Source organism: Saccopteryx bilineata, chromosome 3, assembly GCF_036850765.1.
Source record: "Saccopteryx bilineata isolate mSacBil1 chromosome 3, mSacBil1_pri_phased_curated, whole genome shotgun sequence".
NCBI lineage: Eukaryota > Metazoa > Chordata > Mammalia > Chiroptera > Emballonuridae > Saccopteryx > Saccopteryx bilineata.
This window is the reverse complement of record NC_089492.1, coordinates 300,674,615-300,694,534: the sequence shown is the minus strand read 5'-3', so window position 1 is coordinate 300,694,534 and position 19,920 is coordinate 300,674,615. Positions and strand designations below refer to the sequence as shown.

The window sequence follows — 19,920 nt, the reverse complement described above, 5'->3', positions numbered from 1 at the left end:
AGTATGTTGTTTAGTTTCCACATTTTTGTGGGATTTTTTTCCTCTTTTTTGCAGTTGAATTCTAGTTTCAAGGTTTTATGATCAGAAAATATGCTTGGTACAACTTCAATTTTTCTGAATTTGCTGATGTTGTTTTTGTGGCCCAACATATGGTCAATTCTTGAGAATGATCCATGTACACTGGAGAAAAATGTATACTCAGTCACTTTGGGATGAAATGTCCTGTAGATGTCTATCATATCCAGGTGCTCTAGTGTTTTGTTTAAGGCCACTAAGTCTTTGTTGATTCTCTGTTTGGATGACCGATCTAGAGCCGTCAGCGGTGTATTGAGGTCTCCAAGTATGATTGTATTTTTGTCAGTTTTTGTTTTAAGATCAATAAGTAGCTGTCTTATATATTTTGGTGCTCCTTGGTTTGGTGCATATATATTAAGAATTGTTATGTCTTCTTGATTCAGTGTCCCCTTAGCCATTATGAAATGGCCATTTTTGTCTCTGAGTACTTTTCCTGTCTTGTAGTCAGCATTATCCGATATGAGTATTGCTACACCTGCTTTTTTTTGGATGTTATTTGCTTGGAGTATTGTTTTCCAGCCTTTCACTTTGAATTTGTTTTTATCCTTGTTACTTAGATGAGTTTCCTGTAGGCAGCATACAGTTGGATTTTCTTTTTTAATCCATTCTGCTACTCTGTGCCTTTTTATTGGTGAGTTTAATCCGTTTACATTTAGTGTAATTATTGATACTTGTGAGTTCCCTATTGCCATTTTATATCTTGCTTTCTGTTAGTTTTGTGTCTTGTTTGATCCTTCTCTTTCGTTTTTCTATCTTTTGTTTTTATTTGGTTGTATTCCATACATCTTTCCTCTGTTGCTATCTTTTTTATCTCATGTGCTTCTGTGGTGGTTTTTTCAATGGTGGTTACCTTTGAGTAATGAAAAGGGTCCCTACCCTGTTCAATGTAGCGAACTATTTTGTGAGTACTTTTGCACTCCATCGTCCTTTGCTACTGTTAATCTCCATCTTCTCCCCCTCTTTCTTTTTGTTGTTGTCACAGTTTAAATTTGGTTTTATTGTGTTCTTCTTGGAGCTTTTACTTGTGGCTCTGTTTTTTTTTTGTTCTTTGTATCTGATTGGAGAACCCCCTTTAGTAATTCCTGGAGTGGGGGTTTTCTGATGATAAATTCCCTCATCTTTTCTGTATCTGTGAATGTTTTTATTTCTCCTATATTTGAAGGATAGCTTTGATGGGTATAGTATTCGTGGCTGAAAGTTCCTCTCTTTCAGGACTTTAAATATTGGGGTCCACTCTCTTCTAGCTTGTAGAGTTTCTGCTGAGAAATCTGATGATAATCTAATGGGCCTTCCTTTATATGTTGTATTCTTCTTTTCCCTGGCTGCCTTGAGAATTTTTCTTTGCCATTGGTTTGTGCCTTGGAGTAGGTTTGTTGGGGTTATGATATGCTTTGTAGTAGGTTTATTGGGGTTAATAAAACTTGGAGTTCTGTTTGCTTCTTGAATTTGAGGCTTTAGTTCTTTCCACAGGCTTGGGAAGTTCTCATCTATTATTTGTTTGAGTATGTTCTCCATTCCATTTTCTCTCTCTTCTCCCTCTGATATACCTATTATTCTTATGTTATTCTTTTTGATGGAGTCAGATAATTCTTGTAGGGCTATCTCATTTTTTTAAATTTTTGAGTCTCTTTCTTCTTCTCTCTGTTGTGCCTCAAGTTGCTTGTCTTCTATTTCACTAATCCTCTCTTCTATCTGACCTGTTCTATTAGCTAAGCTTGTTACTTCGTTTTTCAGCTCGTGTATTGAGTTTTTCATCTCTGTTTGATTTGTTTTTATAGTTTCAATTTCCTTGGACATATATTCTTTGTGTTCATTGAGTTGTTTTCTGAGCTCCCTAAATTGCCTTTCTGTGTTTTCTTGTATATCTCTGAGTATTTTTAGGATTTCTATCTTGAATTCTCTGTCATTTAGCTCCAAGGTTTCCAATATATTAAATTTTTTCTCCATAGATTTTTCCTCATCTAGCTGTGTTACCTCTCTTTCTTTTGTATCCATGATATTCGATTTTTTCTTCCTTAATGGCATCTGAGGGTGGTTTTGTTGATAGTATTAATGAAATTTAATAAAGAATAAAAAGTTTAAAAAATAAAAAAATAATAAAAAAATAAAAAATCGAAACGAATTGTTTTTTTTAAAAAAATTAATAATGAAATAAAGAAAAATAAAATAAAATAAAAATTTTTAAAAAAGGAAATTATTCCCCCCCCTCCTTTTTTCCTCTCCTCTCCTCTCCCCTCTTTCTTGAGAAAATCTTGTGGTGAACTGTGAATTATAACAAACAATGCCTGTGATGCAGGGCCTGAATTGGGGAAAAGTAATAAAGGGGCAAAAAAAAAAAAAAAAAAGAAAGAAAAAAGAAAAAAAAAAGAGTATATGGACCTATAAAAAGCAAATAAGGAAAAAATTGGGGTCAAGAATAAAATGATTTGCTTTTAGGTGTTGGTTGTCTAAGAGTTATGATGAGAGGAATAAGAGGAAAACAGAAAAATGGGGGGACAAATTAAAAAATTACTATTGTATTTAGTGGAACAAGAACTAGATAATATGGAGAGCCAGGGATAGGAGCACTGCTAGTGAGTTAAAAAGGTGAAGTAAAAACCCCCCAAAATGCCACAAACATAAGTTTGAGTCCCAGATAAGATAATTTGTTATTGAGGTTTGAATGAGAGGAGATGTAAAGGAGAAAGGAAGAAACTAATATAGAGGCAGAAAAGAAAGAGAGAGAGAGAGAAAAAAAGAGGGAACCACTAAAAGAAGAAAAAAGAAAGGAGAGAGAGAGAGAGAGAGTTAAGGGTTTTGGAGTGCAACCCTCATAGAGAGAAAGGAAGAGAAGGGAAAAGATAATGGGAGATGTAACATTTATGGGTAGTGTAGTTCAAGGAGAGGAGAGAGTAAGACCGGCAGAGAGTTAATCGGCCAAATTGGAGGAGGAAAAAAAGTATCAAGAATGAAGATAAGAGAAACAAACGAACAAATATAATAAAATGGGATAGGTTATAAAGTCTGCAGATTATTCTTGATTTTGAGAGGTTATCTTCTTGCTTTTTCTTTTCTCTCCCTCTTCCTGGTCGGTGACTCTGTACCCCGGGTTCTGCCCCTTTGGCACGCTCAGGTAGAGGTTTGCAGTTGATAAGTCTCTATGGCAATGTCATGTATTGTGCTTTAGTCTCGTTGGCAGTCAAGGCTCATTAGCATTTATAGGCTCCGACAGTGAGAGAGTCCGTGTTCCTGGAGCCTTTCTCCTAGTCTTTCCTTCCTCAATTAGTAGCCTGATAATCCAGCTATGGGGTTGCTGCTGCCTCTGCCTGGATAGTAAGAGGCTCAAAGAGCTGGCAACTCCCCACTCTATTTCCACTCAGCCCAGGGCTCTGGGTAAGGCTCAGTCAGTCAGAACTGCTAGCATAATCAGGCGGGCTTTCCGCCCACTCAAAGACCTCTGGCTCTGCCACTCTCTCTGGTAACACAGGCGGGCGCCCACTTCTGGGGCTCTTGGAGGAAACTCTCACTCACTGTCTGTGACCAGGATATCCGGACAGCAATCTCACGCTCTGAGTGAAACCCCCAACCGCAGGGAAAAGTTGCAGCGTTGGAATTGAGTCTCGCTCCGTCCCCGTGCGAGGCTTTTGCAAGGCGCTGGGCGGCCCGAGATTCCGCTTTGGCCCACACAAAGGCCCCTGACTCTGCCCCTCTGTGTGATAACACGGGCGCGCACTACCGAGGCACTCGGAGGAATCTCTCATTCACTATCTGTGCGCGCAAACCAGGATATGAGGCCGGCCGCGTTTCCCTCTGAGTGAAACCCCCTCCAGCACAGAAAATCTCCACCATTGGAATTAGTTCTCACTCCCTCCCGTGCGTGGCTTTCCCAGGGCGCTGGGGCTGCCCAGAGACTCTGCCCTCGGCCCACAGAAAGGCCTCTGACCCTGCCTCTCCGTGGGGCAACACGGGCACCCACTTCCGGGGCCTAGGAAGAAATCTCTCGCCCACTAACTGCACGCACGCCTACCAGGAGACCGGGTAAAATGGCTGCCCCGCTTGTCTTTCTTTGTTTGGGTTTGGTGCGAGTGTTAGCTTGTATTGCCCGGGTTGCCACAGGATCAGTTTTTCCTCGGCTTGGATCTCCCTGCCACAGCCTGATTTGGCCGTTTGTGCTGCGGCCTGGATCTATTCACCCCCTTTGCCCACCTCAGTTTCTATATTCACAGTTACTAGAGAAAGCTGCCCTGTTTAGGTTAGTGAGGAAGGCAGAGCATTTCTTACTCCCTATTTCCTTCGGGGTTTGGTTATATATTTAGCCAATTTTTCACTCAACCATACCTTTGGGTGTATTGCGAAGCATCTGGAGGCTCCAAGTATAGGTTTCTCTGTTTCTGGTTGAAGATCTTGTTGAGTTTTGGGGGAGATTTATTGGTATCGCTTCCTACCCTGCTATTACTCTGATGTCATCTCACCATTTTCTTCTTTAAAGGTGTATTCATTTTTTTTTTTTTTCTTTTTTTTGCTGTATTCTTTTCCCACTTTGATCTGTTTACACCAGGCCCCTTAACATTTCCTGCAGCATTGGTTTGGTTGTAATAAATTCCTTGAGTTGTTTTTTGTCTGGGAAGCTTTTTATTTCTCCTTCGATTTTAAACGATAGCCTTGCTGGATAAAGTAGTTTTGGTTGTAGGTTCTTGTTCTGCATTACTTTGAATATTTCTTGCCATTCCCTTCTGGCCTCAAGTGTTTCTGTTGAGAAGTCAGATGTCATCCTTATGGGGGCTCCTTTGTAGGTGATAACTTTTTTTTCTCTTTCAGCTTTTAATATTTTCTCTTTATCGCTTAGCTTTGGTATTTTAATTATGATGTGTCTTGGTGTAGGTTTCTTTGGGTTTCTCTTTGATGGAGTCCTCTGTGCTTCTTGGACTTGTGAGAGTTTCTCTTGCATTAATTTAGGGAAATTTTCAGCTATGATATGATTGAACAACATCTCTATTCCTTGTTCCTTTTCTTTTTCTTCAGGAACCCCTATGATGCGGATGTTATTTCTCTTCATGTTGTCACAGAGCTCTCTAAGAGTTTCCTCTGACTTTTTGAGTCTCTTTTCTCTTTTCTTCTCTGCTTTCATGCCTTCATTCCAGTTGTCCTCTAACTCGCTGATTCGATCCTCTGCTCTATCTATCCTGTTTTTAATTCCTTCCATTGTCTTTATTTCTGATATTGTATTTGTCATCTCCGACTGGTTCTTTTTTATACTTGCTATTTCTTTATTTAGGTTTTCAAACTGCCCCTCCATTGTTGTTCTAAGATCCCTAAGCATCCTTACAATCATTATTTTGAACTCCGCATCTGGAAGTTTGATTATTTCCATATCACTCAGCTTATCTCTCAAAGGTATCTCTTGTGATTTCATTTGGGTTGCACTCCTTTGTCTTCTCATCATGGTGTTTTATTTGTAGAGTTGGTTGAGTCTAGGCTTGGTGTTGTCTGCCTCCAGTTTTCAGTTGTGTTATTTCTAGGTCTTCTTGGGTTGGTATCAGCTATTATTTGTAATCCACTTTCGGATTTGGGCAGCTTTGAAGTCTTGATTTGTTTGTTTTCTTAACAGGTGATAGTCTTGTTAACTGATCTCAGCAGGGGGCTTCCTTGAAACTGTAACCAGGAATGCTGTGGGTGTAACCTGAGATGCTGAAGGTCTCTTCCACCAACTAATCTTACTGGGGGCAGGGTTTTTTCTCAGCTTCAGTAGGGGGAGGTGTATCTCAGATCTCCATGGAGACCTGAGTTACTGCCCCTCCTCCCCACTTCTTGTTTTCAGCTGTGTCTTGTTGTGCTGATTGGAGCTGGATAGATGTCTGGAGATCTCTGATCCGGAAGCACTTCAGCTCTGTTTTGTGAAAGGTTCAGTCCCTTCCCCAGCTATGGCCACCTCCAGCATGAATGAGTCAGCTTTTTTATTTTGTTTCTTGCATACCTTAGCCCCTCACAGTCTGTCCCTATCCCTGTCCTTTCCACTTGGGAGATAAGCTGGACTTTTCAACCCACCTTGCTCCCTGGTCGCCAGGTAAGTGGCTGTGAGCAGTAGTTTCTGCTCTTTTTCCTCTGTGAAATCCTCCCTGGGCTCTCAGCCTCACCCCCCCTTCCATTCCTGTAAGCAGAGGAGATTCAGGCACTCCTTACTAGGATTATTGTGGCTTCCTCTTTGCTCCTTGGTTTTTGAGAGCTGTTCTTGCAGTTCAGTGTTGGTTTTTCATGCTGATTTTTCCTAAATTGATTTGTATTCCAGTTTGGTGTTGAGAGCTGGGCGTCTGTGCGTCCGCCTACTCTGCTGCCATCTTTGAAAATCCTACTTTAACTTTTTGAATATTAATATACACGGCCATTCAGCGGCCAAGAGATTCTGGAATTCAATAAGGAAAGCCTTCCCTGAAGTGCAATAGAAGGACCTGCTCACAGGAATCTGGCAAGGGCCAGACCCTGTTCTCTTATGGGGCCGAGGATATGTGTGTGGTTTTCCTAGGTCTGCTGAGGCTTCCCCGTGGGTTCCTGAATGTCTGATGAGACACTATGAATCTAGAGAATGATTCAGTCCCCACATTCAAGAGTATTTGCCTCTACCCCAGCTTCCAGGCCAGGAGTACCCACCATCAGCCAACCCCAACCTGGGGACAGCTGAAGAAGCTGAAGTCAGAGGGGAAAGAGATGGTTAGGCAACATGGAAGTGAAATGACCCGAGTCAATTTATTCTTGGCTATGTTAGCTGTCGTGACTTGTCAGTCTGCCTCCAAAATGGAATGTAAAAAGTCAGATGAGGCCCTGGCTGGTTGACTCAGTGGTAGAGTGTTGGCCTGGCGTGCAGGAGTCCCGGGTTTAATTCCTGGCCAGGGCACACAGGAGAAGTGCCCATCTGCTTCTCCACCCCTCCCCCTCTCCTTCCTCTCTGTCTCTCTCTTCCCCTCCCACAGCCGAGGCTCCATTGGAGCAAAGTTGGCCCAGGCACTGGGGATGGCTCTATGGCCTCTGTCTCAGGTGCTAGAATGGCTCTCGTTGCAACAGAGCAATGCCCTGGATGGGCAGAGCATCGCCTCCTGGTGGGCATGCCGGATGGATCCCAGTCGGGCACATGCGGGAGTCTGTCTGACTGCCTCCCCATTTCCAACTTCAGAAAACTACAAAAAAAAAAAAATTAATTAAATAAATAAATAAAAAGTCAGATGAATGTAAATCTTAGCACACAAATTGAAATTTTAAAAAATAATAAATAAAGAAGATATGTGGAAAACTAAAAGCTGACAGGGTCCTTGCAGTTTAGATTTTTGGGGGACAGAGGTGTAGGGGGCTGGCAGTGAGCTGACAGTGTCTGTGCTGCCCATTATCCTACCTCACTTGCTTGATTAAGTTTCAAAAGGTAAAGCTCTTCCCCACAACCTCTGGTGGTTTAAGTTGCTAGAAGCAATTTACATGCCCTTCCTCTCACTCTTTGTTTGTTCAACTGTTGTTTTCAATTATGCATGATTGAGAATTCCTGTTTATGTCATAAGAGGATTTCTATTTATGCCTAAAATGTGTGAGACTTCCTTATTTGGATATGGCTCTGCACTATATAATAAAGTAGACAGAGGGCTTTGCTCTGCTCTGGCTTGCCATCATCTTGCAGAGGCTTCCTGATCCCATACTTATTTACTCTAAGTTTATTTATTTATTTTGCCCCATTCTCACTCATGACCTGGACAATGACTAGCTGCGTTGGTCTGTAGCACTTGGCCCTACAGAACAATTTATGAATTTGACCCCAATGGCAAGGGAAGTAAAGGCAAAAATAAACAAGTATGACCATATCAAACTAAAAAGTTTCTACACAGCAAAAGAAACTGAGAGCAAAGCAAAAGACAGCCAACTATATGGGAGATTATACTTACAAGCAACAGCTCCTACTTAGGGGTTAACATCCAAAATATATAAAGACCGCACAAAACTCAGAAACAAACAAGCAAACAATCAAATTAAAAAATAGAAAGAGTGGCTCTGGTTGGTTTGCTCAGTGGTAGAGCATCAGGCCAGTATGTAGAAATCCTGGGTTCAATTCCCAGCCAGGCCACACAGGAGTAGCACCCATTTGCTTCTCCACCCCTCCTCTCTCCTTTCTCTCTGTCTCTCTCTTCCCTTCCCACAGCCAAGGATCCAATGTAGCCAAAGTTGGACTGGGTGCTGAGTATGGCTCCATGGCCTCCACCTCACCTGCTCCAGTTGCTATGGGGCAATGCCCCAGATGGGTAGAGCATGACTCCCTAGTTGGCTTGCCAGGTAGATCCCAGTTGGGTGCATGCAGGAGTCTGTCTTTCTGCCTCCCTGCTTCTCACTTCAAAAAGTACAACAAAAAATAAATACAATAGGGAAGAGGAACTGAACATACACTCCTAAGAAGACATACATATTGCCAACAGATATATGAAAAGATGCTCATCTTCACTAGCTATTTGAGAAATGCAAATCAAAACTACCTGACACCACATACCTGTTAGATTGGCTATGTTAAAAAGGATAGGTAATAACTAGTATTGGAGAGGCTGTAGAGAAAAATGAACCCTTATTCACTGGTGCTAGGAATGTAAACTGGTACAACCACTGTGGAAGAAAGTATGGAGATGCTTCAAAACATTAAGAATAGAACTACCATGACCCAGCAATCCCTCTACTGGGTATTTACCCCCAAAACTCAAAAACATTCATACATAAAGACACATACAGCCCCATGTTCATTGCCATGTTAGTCACAGTGACCAAGACATGGAAACCAAAGTGTCCTTCAATAGAGAATAGGATAAAATGATGTGGTACATATATACAATAGAATACTACTCTGCCATAAGAAATGATGATATAGCGTCATTTATGACAACATGAATGGACCCTGTGAACATTATGCTGAGAGAAAAAGTGTATCAGCAAAAGCTAATAACTGTTTCCACACATAGGTGGGATATAACTGAGACTCATGGACATAGATAAAAGTGGTGACCAGGAGGAGGGGGGTGTGGGGAAGGGTATAAAGAGGAAGGACAAATATAAGGTAACAGAAAATGACTTGACTCGCTTGACTAAGAAGTGGTGCAGTGGATAGAGCGTCGGACTGGGATGCCAAGGACCCAGGTTCGAGACCCCAAGGTCACCAGCTTGAGCACGGGCTCATCTGGTTTGATAAGCTCACCAGCTTGGACCCAAGGCTCCTGGCTCAAGCAAGGGGTTACTCAGTCTGCTGAAGGCCCACGTTCAAGGCACATATGAGAAAGCAATCAATGAGCAACTAAGGTGTCGCAACACGCAACAAAAAACTAATGATTGATGCTTCTCATCTCTCCGTTCCTGTCTGTCTGTCCCTGTCTATCCCTCTCTCTGTCTCTGTCTCTAAAACAAAAAAAAGAAAAAAAAAAGAAAAATAAAATGACTCCAGGTGATGGAAATTCAATATAATAAATAGTTCAAATGCTGTGGAGGTGTTTATCTGAAATATATTCACTCTTTTCTTTTTTTTCTTTTGAATTTTTCTAAAGTGAGAAGCCGAAAGGCAGAGACTCCCCCATGCGCCCGACCAGGATCCACCCGGCATGCCCTCTAGGGGGCGATGCTCCGCCCATCAAAGGCATTGCTCCTTTGCAACTGGACTATTCTCACACCTGAGGCAGAGGCCATGGAGTCATCCTCAGCACCCTGGGTAAACTTTTGCTTCAATAAAGCCTTGGATTCAGGAAGCGAAGAGAGAGACAGAGAAAAAGGAGAGAGAGGGGGGAGGGAGGAGAAGCAGATGGGTGCTTCTCCTGTGTGCCCTGGCTGGAAAGCGAACCTGGGATTTCCACACACCAGGCTGAGGCTCTACCACTGAGCCAACCAAGCGGGGTGAAACCAATGTACTCTTGTTGATCAATGTCACCATCTTAAAATTAATTTCCTAAATAATAATTTTAAAAAGTGATTAATTCATGATGGAACTTGTTCATGCTCTCATGGAGCCTAGATGGAGAGAATGCACAGAAGCCTGGGGGCAAAGGAGAGAAGTATATAAGCTGCTGACCCTGACAATTAAGAAAAAGAGCCTGGGCCCTGGCCGGATAGCTCAGTTGGTAAAGCATGTTCTTAAAGTGCATAGGTTGCTGGTTTGATCCCTGACAGGGCACATACAGGGACAGATCAGTGTTGTTGCCTCTCTCTTGCTCTCGCCTTGCCTCTATCTAAAATCAATAAAATAAATATTTTTTTTAAAAAGAGCAAAACAAAAACAACAACAAAAAAAGAGCAAAACAGAAAAGCCTGACTGTGGTGGCAGAGTTAATAAATCGTCAACCTGGGATGCTGAGGTTGCTGGTTTGAAACCCAGGGCTTCACATCAAGGCACATATGGGAAGCCACTGCTATGACTTGATGTTCCCCACTTCTCTGCTCTCTTCCTCTGTCTCTCTCCCCTCTATCTAAAATCAATAAATGGTATTAAAAAAAAGTAAGTGGAACCAACCTCAGTAGGCAGGAACATCAGAAGTAGAGAACTAAAGGTTGAGGGTCCTAAACCCACTGAAGTTAGGAGGAAAAGCAAACACAGCCTCTGCCCAGGACACATCGCTTACCTGAGAAGCAGCCATTCTGTCCTGGTCCTGCTCCTGCTTGTTTTCTCAGGTGACAGTATGTTGAGGAGTCAAGTCTGCATTTTGAGAATGTGCCGCCAGAGGTGTCCCAACAGCCCCTTTGTCCACTTCCACCTCAGTCACAGACAGAAGGATCTGGAAATGCTGAGAAGGCCACACTCTCCTGTCCTTCCTCACTGGAGTCAGCCAACAGTGCTCCTGCAGGGAGACCACACTGTATTATTTTCCTGTCTTCACCTGTCTGTCCTCCCTCAGACGTCCACACATTCCCGCAGCAATGAGAACGACGCGCTGCTCTCCTGAACGCCCAAACCCAACACAACACCCTCTTCCCTCCCCTGACATCCCTGCTCCCCACTCTCACTAATGCATCCCGGGCGCTTTCCTCTCTGGAGCATGTCTGTGCCCCCCACGCACCTTTCCTGTCTCTCTCCTAAGATCAAAGGGCTCCTCTTTTACTTCTGAAACTTGTTGCCTAAATCCACTTCTACTTCTGTGACTTTTAAGTAAACTTTTTGTTCTAAAAAACAAACAAACAAAAAAACAAAAACAAATGAATCAAGGAAGCTTCCTGTTAATCCCTGGGCTCCCCTTAGAATCACCTGCAGCAGCTAATTAAAACAACAATGTTGTTCTACCCAGAGCAGCTCTCCGTCTCTGGAGGAGGGCTCAAGTAATGTCCTTCCTTAAAACTCCTCAAGTGATCTAGTAAAAAAGTAGTAGTGACAGTTTAGCTTTAATAAGCATGCAGATCCCATGGAAATGAGGGCTCCACTCTAAGCTGTGGTTCTGAGGGTCTGCAGTGATACCCATGATACGGCATCTTTATCTAGGACCTAGTCGTGCCTGTGTTGCTCCCTCACAGCTGTTTTCAGCTGCACTGGCTGACAAGTACCAGGCCAGCACACCTCACCCTTCTGGATACTATGAGGGACTGGGACCAGAACTTCTAGAAGGACCTGCCCTCTGGGGACAATTTCTTCTTCTTTTCCAGGCAATTGCAGAAATGATTTTAAAAACAACAAACAATGAATGCTGAAAACATGGAAAAAAGTTTAGCTATGAAAATATGTGCATCAAATTACGCAATGAATACATAGGCTCAATAAGAACGAACATTCAGGTACTTCAGTGTTTTCAGAGAGTGGACAGGGTGACTTGAAAACAGCTCCTTGGTGGCGCACAGTCACTAGTTCAACAAATCACATTAAAGAACAGAAAAAGCTGCTGAACGTTAGCCATGCTCATGACACAAAGTTCTGCCTGTTAAGATCATAGACATCTTTGCCAAATGTACAGTGAAAGGCCTAAGATCGGTTACTGAGTAGGAATGGATGTTTCAAATATGACAGACATTAGAAAAAAATGCAGGGCTCAGAATGTAAACTAGACCCAATGTATTTAGGTGTACAATTTTTTTTTTTCTTTTACAGAGACAGAGAGTCAGAGAGAGTGATAGATTGGGACAGACAGACAGGAACAGAGAGAGATGAGAAGCATCAATCATTAGTTTTTGTTTATTTATTTATTTATTTATTTATTCATCTTACAGAGGAGAGGGAGAGACAGAGAGAGAAGAGACAGAGAGAGAGAAGGGGGGAGGAGCTGGAAGCATCAACTCCCATATGTGCCTTGACCAGGCAAGCCCAGGGTTTCGAACCGGCAACCTCAGCATTTCCAGGTCGACGCTTTATCCACTGCGCCATCACAGGTCAGGCAACCCAATGTATTTAAAGAAAAAAATATAGAATCTTATTTTTTACACAACAGACAGAGAGAGAGAGGAAGGGAACACAAAAGGACAGACAGACAGTAAGGAAAACAGAAGCATCAATTCTTTGTTGCAGCAACTTAGTTGTTTACTGTTTGCTTTCTCATATGTACCCTGATGGGAAAAGGGGAGGAGCCCTTCAGCCAAGCCAGCGACTTTGACCTCAAGTCAGCAACCTTCAGATTGAAGCCAGTGAACTTTGGGCTCAAACCAGTGACCATGGAGTCATGTCTATCATTCCATGCTCTAGCAGGTGAGCCCACAATAATCTGGGGCCCTTGATGTTTTGAACCTGGGTCCTCAGAGCCCCAGGGACTCACTCTATTCACTGTGCCATGACATTGTTAGGTAGTATCTTTCTTAATGTAATAATTTTTATGGTCACAGTTTTAAAGAATTGAGTCTACCTCATATTGGGCAAAGAATATTGGCCCTGGCCAGTTTGTTCAGGGATACAGCGTTAGCCCCGTGTGTGGAAGTCCCAGGTTCAATTTCTGATCAAGGCACACAGGAGAAGCGACCACCTGCTTCTCCACCCCTCCCCCTTCTCTTTCTCTCTTACCCTCCTGCATCAATAGCTCAGACGCTTTGAGGAAGTTGGTCAGGAGAGCTGAGGATGACTCCATGGCTTCCCTCAGGTGCTAAGACAGGTTGCCAAGCAATGGGGTACTGGCCTCAGATGGGCAAAGCATAGCTCCAGGGAGCTTGCCCAGTGGATTCCTGTTGGGGCGCTAGCAGGAACCTGTTTTGGCCTTTGCCTGCCTTCCTCTCACTTAATTAAAAAAAAAAAGAATATTAAACACTGGTTATGTGATATCATCAATGCTTATTTCAGAAGTTAATGACTATTTACAGGAAAGCAAATATTCAACAGACTAAGATTTATCTCAATATCAACAAGTTTTTCAGAAAATGAATTCCATGTGAGATGTAGAATGAAAAAAGGAAACCCATTGGGGAAAAAAAAGGCTCAATTCTTTCAATATTCCTTGTAAAAGCTTCACATGTTCACAGTCATTTCTTGTTCCAGATCCCCTCCCTGTTGCCATCCCAGGAGATGAGAAGAGACTCATGACCTACAGAGAAGGCTCACCCCTTGGAGTGAACAGGGGCTTGAATTAAAAGCAAATGATCAGCCTGGCCAGGTGGTGGTGCAGTGGATAGAGCGTTGGACTGGGATGCAGAGGACCCAGGTTTGAGACCCCCAAGGTCGCCAGCTTGAGTGTGGGCTCATCTGGTTTGAGCAAAGCTCACCAGCTTGGACCCAAAGTTGCTGGCTTGAGCAAGGGATTACTCTGTCTGCTGTAGCCCCACAGTCAAGGCACATATGAGAAAGTAATCAATGAACAACTGTGTTGCAATGAAACACTAATGATTGATGCTTCTCATCTCTCTTCGTTTCTGTCTGTCCCTATCTATCCCTCTCTCCGACTCTCTCTCTCTCTCTCTCTCTGTCTCTGTAAAAATAAATAAGTAAATAAATAAAAAGGAAATGACCATAAAATTCACAAGCCCTATAAACTAAAAATTTGTAATTCTCTTTCAAATCTTTTTAAGTAAAACAATTCTACAACTGTTAACCAGATTACAAAACCACAGGGTTGGTATATCACAACCAAATCATGCACATCCCGTCAGCTCAACATGCAGCAGGTTCATGCTCCCTTTTTCCAGCTTCGAGGTACTTCTGTCTATGGGCCTGTTTGTGGCTCTTCCTGGGTCTCTGCACAGTTCCTATTCTGATTCCCCGTCCCCCTCCGCTGCTATTTCTCCTCTTTTCTCTATTCCTGTCCCAACACCGGTTCCGAGAAACTCTTGAAACTTATTTCTTCTTCAGACGCTCTATTTCCACAATGTTTGTGATTGTTCCCATCACCATGGATTCATGTCAGCATCTTTGTCCCCTCCCCACCTCCGCCAAGCCTGTGTCTCCACTGTTTCCCCTGGTTCGTATTTCCCATCCCCCCCCCCCCCCCCCCCCCCCCCCCGCAGGCTGCCTCTAAGAGCTGTTTCTCCCTCGGCTCCCTCATCCCTAAACCCACCTTTCTATCCCTACTGGTTCCCCCAGCTCTCCTCCTCTGAGCTACTCCCTCCTTCTGAAGTGCCCCGTCCCGCGCCCCGACTTCTGCTCCCCAGCCTCCTCCCTGCGCCCTTCTCTCCGGGCCCCTCTCTCTCCTCGGGTTTCTCCCCTTTCTTCCCCTCGCGCTCCTCTCCCCGGTTACTGTCACTCTCCTCGTCGGGGTCCCATTCCCCCCCCCCCCCGCACCCCCACGTTGCCGTCTCTTCATGGCCCCTCACTGACCTCTCCTCCCCTCCCGTGTCTCTCTCCGTCCCCTGACCCCTCCCAGCCCCGCTCTGCGCGTCCCCGGGGCCCCTTCGCTGTCACCACTTCCACACAGCCCTCCCCGCGTGGAATCTGGTCATTTTTAAAAAATAAAACATCATGGCCCTGGCTGGTTGGCTCAATGGTAGAGCGTCGACCTGGAGTGTAGGGGTCCCGGGTTCGATTCTCGGCCAGGGCACACAGGAGAAGCGCCCATCTGCTTCTCCACCCCTCCCCCCTCCTTCCTCTCTGTCTCTCTCTTCCCCTCCTGCAGCCGAGGCTCCACTAGAGCAAGAATGGCCCAGCGCTGGGGATGGCTCCTCGGCCTCTGCCCCAGGTGCTGGAGTGGCTCTGGTCGGGACAGAGCGACGCCCCGGAGGGGCAGAGCGTCGTCCTCTGGTGGGCGTGCCGGGTGGATCCCGGTCGGGCGCATGCGGGAGTCTGTCTGACTGTCTCTCCCCGTTTCCGGCCTCAGAAAAATACAGAAAAAGAAACAAAACAAAACAAAACACCGTCATTCAGACGGTTAAATGGAAACGGAAAAAATGTAAGTTATTTATTCTTTCTCTGTGGACTGGTACCAAATGGTCCCCGGACCGGTACTGGTTCGCGACCCGAGGGTTGGGGACCACTGCTCTATTAGCATTGATAGCGAAGGCGAGCAAGCATTCTACAAGACCCAGAGAGCCACTGCAACAGCCAAAGCCAGAAAATTTAATTCTTAGTGAACCACAAGAAGGAGAAGCTCTGGCTCCCCCACCTTACATGTTGGAAGGCTTTACCCTTCCACATCTGGCTCCCCATCCACCTCAGAGACTGCTACTGACTCAGGCCTGTCATCGCCAGATCTCTTAAGCCTCAACATAAGCTCCCTGGGCGGGAGGTGCTTCTCACCGCTTTGTATGAACCAGGCCCAGGCTCTTCTCCCTTAGCTGGGGAGGCTGTGCTCAAAGACAGGGCTTGAAGTGTAAATGCCTTTGAGAGGAGTAAGAAACAGTAAAGTAGCTGCCAAATTTATGTCAACAAAGAGGTTGCAACCGGGCAGGAAGATAAGTGCCGAATAAAGAGAAAGACAGAATTCATAGTGGCAGCCCTTCAACAGAAGGGAAAATGAAAATCTCCCTCATTTGAAAAAGGGAAGAAGACAGGCAAGGGCAAGAAAGAGCAGTCAGGCAGAACTTCCCTGCGACTGATCAGTGTGCCATCTGCCGGGGAACCAGTCTTGGAAAAATGAATGTCCCAACCGGAACTAGGGGAAGGTGTGCTTGCCAGCCACCTCCCAAGGGGAAGGCGCGCTGTTCAACATAGCTGGGGAGTCCCTCTTGGACTGAGGGTGACCAGATTCAGGGGCCCCACTGAGCCTATGGTCTCCATGGAGATAAGGGGCAAACAGATGGACTTCCTGATTGATACACTCAGTGGTGACTCAGCCAATAGTTCTACTCTCCAACCATAAAGTGGACATTGTAGGAGCCACAGGAAAACAGGCAGAACAGGCATTCCGCCTGCCCCGCAAGTGTACAATATAAGGTTATAAAGTTATGTGTCAGTTTTGTACATACCTGACTGTCCAGCGCCTCCGCTGGGGCATGATCTGCTAAGCAAACTGAGAGCTACTATCTGTTTTGCTGACAATGGCTGGCTAGACTTGCAGGTGCCTAAGTCTAGGCTTCTTTTAACTCCAGAGAGGAGGAATGGAGAATTTTTGCTACTGAGTCTGGGAAGCCACCCAGGCAGAGGCTAACCCAGAAATGGCCGAGATTATAGGCAGAAGATAATCCCCCCCCCCCACTGGCTGGCAATAAAGCAAGTGCCAGTGTGGATAGAGTTAAAGCCTGAAGCACTGCCTGTTAGCCAAAAACAATACCTGATTCCTAGGGGGCCTTAGAAGGAATCCAGGTGCATTTACAGAGGCTAAAGGAGCACGGCATTATTATCCCAGGCCAGTCACCCTGGAATACTCCACTGCTCCCTGTCAGAAAACCAGGGACCAATGATTATTGGCCATTACAGGACTTGAGGGTCACAAATGAGGCAGCAGTGACTGCAGCCAGCAGTGCCAAATCTGTACACACTCCTAAGCCTCCTCCCTGCTCAAGGCTCATAGTTCACTTGCTTGGACTTAAAATATGACTTTTTAGTACAAGACTGGCTCCTAGGGGCCAGGAGCTGTTTGCCTTCCACTGGAAGGACTTAGCTACAGGGGCAAAGAGACAGTACTCTTGGACTAGGTTCCTGCAAGGGTTCAAAAACCTGAAAACCTTGGGGACACCCTTGCTCTTGACCGCCACATTGGGTGTGTTTTACTTCAGTACGTGGATGACCTGTTGTTGGGTCACTAGACTCTCCAAGGATGTGCTCGAGTATAGGCTCCCAGCTTGAGCATGAGATCATAGACATGATCCCCTGGTTGATGACTTCAAGCCCAAGGTCGCTGGGTTGAGCAATGAGTCACTGGCTCAGCTGGAGGCCCCCAGTAGAGGCACATATAAGAAAGCAATCAATAAACAACTAAAGTGCTGCAATTACAGGTTGCTCTCATCTCTCTGTCTTCATCTCTTCCCTCTGTCTTAAAATTTAAAAAGGATGTACATTCTAAACAAAATGAAGATAAAATGCTCTCTAAACCTAGAGGTTGTGTCAGATTTGTTTTTCTAATGATCACAAGAAAAAAAATTAATGTATGGATAATGTCCTTCAATACACTTCAACATTTCTCACTAGACTACTGGGAAATGGAACAACTCCCATCAAAGTGAGGGCCTGTAATGAAACAAAAGCCATAAAGACACTGTTTCATGTAGTGAGTGAAAGACACAAAACATCAGTAGATGCATATAAATATGAACGTTGCACACAGTGAGACTATAGCTATGTCAGGAAGCACAGGAGAGCAGTATTCAATATCTAGTTTCTGCGATTTGTACCGATGCAGGACAGGACACAAGAGCCAATAAATTTTGGTGCTTACACTTTAAACTCCTCACACCTGAAATTCCTACTAATGGTGGTAGATCACTTGAAATACACTCAAGGCACAAGTGCTAATGGACATACCTCTTGCCATTCAGTGAACATAGAAAACGTCACGTCCAAACGTGATGTTTTGCCAGACCAGTGCTGGGCAAGTGGGTAGTGCAGTAACATGGGACACTGAGGTCCCTAATTTGGAATCTCATGGTCACTGGCTAAAGTACAGGTTCATAAATGTGATCCTAAGGTTACTGGCTAATGCAAGGGGTCACTGGCTTGGCTTCAGCCCCTCAGACTGACACATGTGAGAAGCAATCAATAAACTAAAGTGACACAACTACAAGGTGATGCTTCATATCTCACTTCTTTCATGAGAAAGGATGGGAAAATGTTTCAACCCAAGGCTGCCATGATTTCCAGATTCGGCTAGAAAGAATGACCAACACTTGGCTACATTTATAACTGAGAATCAAACCTGTTAAACTTGTTTTGGTTACACTTAAGTAAAGCAGAAGTCAGTAATGTAACACTGAAAAATTCAGGACTGAAATGAAAATTGAGACCAGGAAGATCATTTTAATTCTCAAATATGCAAATGCCATTTTGTTATTTAAGAAATATCCATCTTCACACTAACAAAGGGTTCAATGTGAAAACATAACTTGTGGGCTACATACTTTGGGAAATAAATGTAAAATATTCATGTAATTCTGATGTTTCACTGTTAGAAAGATTTCAAATTACAAATGAAAACCCACAGATCTTGGATGGCTGAAGAGGGAGAGAGAAAGCAGTGCGATACTATTGCAACAGAACGTCAATAAAATGGCTCTGATGTCTAAAGCTGAGGAAAAAAATGAAAATGAAAAGAAACAGGAAATGGAAAACAAATTTAATTGAATTTAGAGAGGGAGGAACGCTAATCTGTTGCTGCATATGCCCTGACCAGGCATCAAACCTGCAACCTCCGTGCTGGGACGATGCTCTAACCAAATGAGCTATCCAGGAAGGGATAAAACAAATTTTATTTTCCCAAGTTGAGCCAGTTGTGCAGCCTGGGAACAGGTGTCCTCACTTCACATGCAGAGTTCATGCCAACTTGGCGTTCTGGGTGTTCATCATCTCCCATCTGGCCCTACAGCCTCACTGCTACTGGGACTCAGGTCTCTTCATTACAGAGCATCTGTTAGAGTGACAGCACTGTCCTGTGTGTTCACTTCATGTAAATGTCAGAAAAATACAGTGATAGGATGTCAACTAGTATTCAGATAAACCCATTGGCAGAGACCAAAAAATTACCTGGATAACATCACTAACAAAAAGAATAATTTAAAAACATTGATATAATGTTTTCTCCAATGGAAAAATGAAATAATACTAAACAGAATGAAACTTCGTATAATCTCTGTGAAATTACCTGTAATTTCCAGTTGATTTCTCTACACTACTACACTCTGCACAGAAAGCATTAACACATTGTTGACCGCTCGAGTTAACCCATGATCTCATGCCCAAATGTTAACTACTCATGAGATAACTAGTGTTTTCATGCCCAAATGTTGTTGACCACTCACAATGCAACTCGTGTTTGCACTTTCATTACCTATTTCAATTTTTGAAACTCAGGGTAATATAGCATTATTGTGTTTGTGACTCTTCACCCTGACAGTCGAAGTTCAAAAAACAGCACTCTGTTCTATATTCTCACCCAGATTTTTTTTTTTTTTGTATTTTTCTGAAGTTGGAAATGGGGAGGCAGTCAGACAGACTCCCGCATGCACCCGACTAGGATCCACCTGGCATGCCCACCAGGGGGCGATGCTCTGCCCATCTGGGGCATTGCTATGTTGCAACCAGAGCCATTCTAGCGCCTGAGGCAGAGGCCACAGAGCCATCCTCAGTACCTGGGCCATCTTTGCTCCAATGGAGCCTCGGCTGCAGGAGGGGAAGAGAGACAGAGAGGAAGGAGAGGGGGAGGGGTGGAGAAGCAGATGGGCGCTTCTCCTGTGTGCCCTGGCCGGGAATTGAACCCAGGACTCCTGCACGCCAGGCTGATGCTCTACCACTGAGCCAACCGGCCAGGGCCTCACCCAGATTTTTTATCTTCTCACTCCTCCAGGCTTGAGACTGCAAAACTGAAGCTATGGTAAACAAAAACTATCAGT

The 19,920-nt window shown here is 44.3% G+C and overlaps 1 protein-coding gene across 1 annotated transcript in view; it reads right to left on the bottom strand.

The window, feature by feature from the left end:
• Positions 1 to 19,920, bottom strand: part of LOC136331947 (zinc finger protein 420-like) — a 335,310-nt gene that overhangs the window by 249,015 nt on the left and 66,375 nt on the right.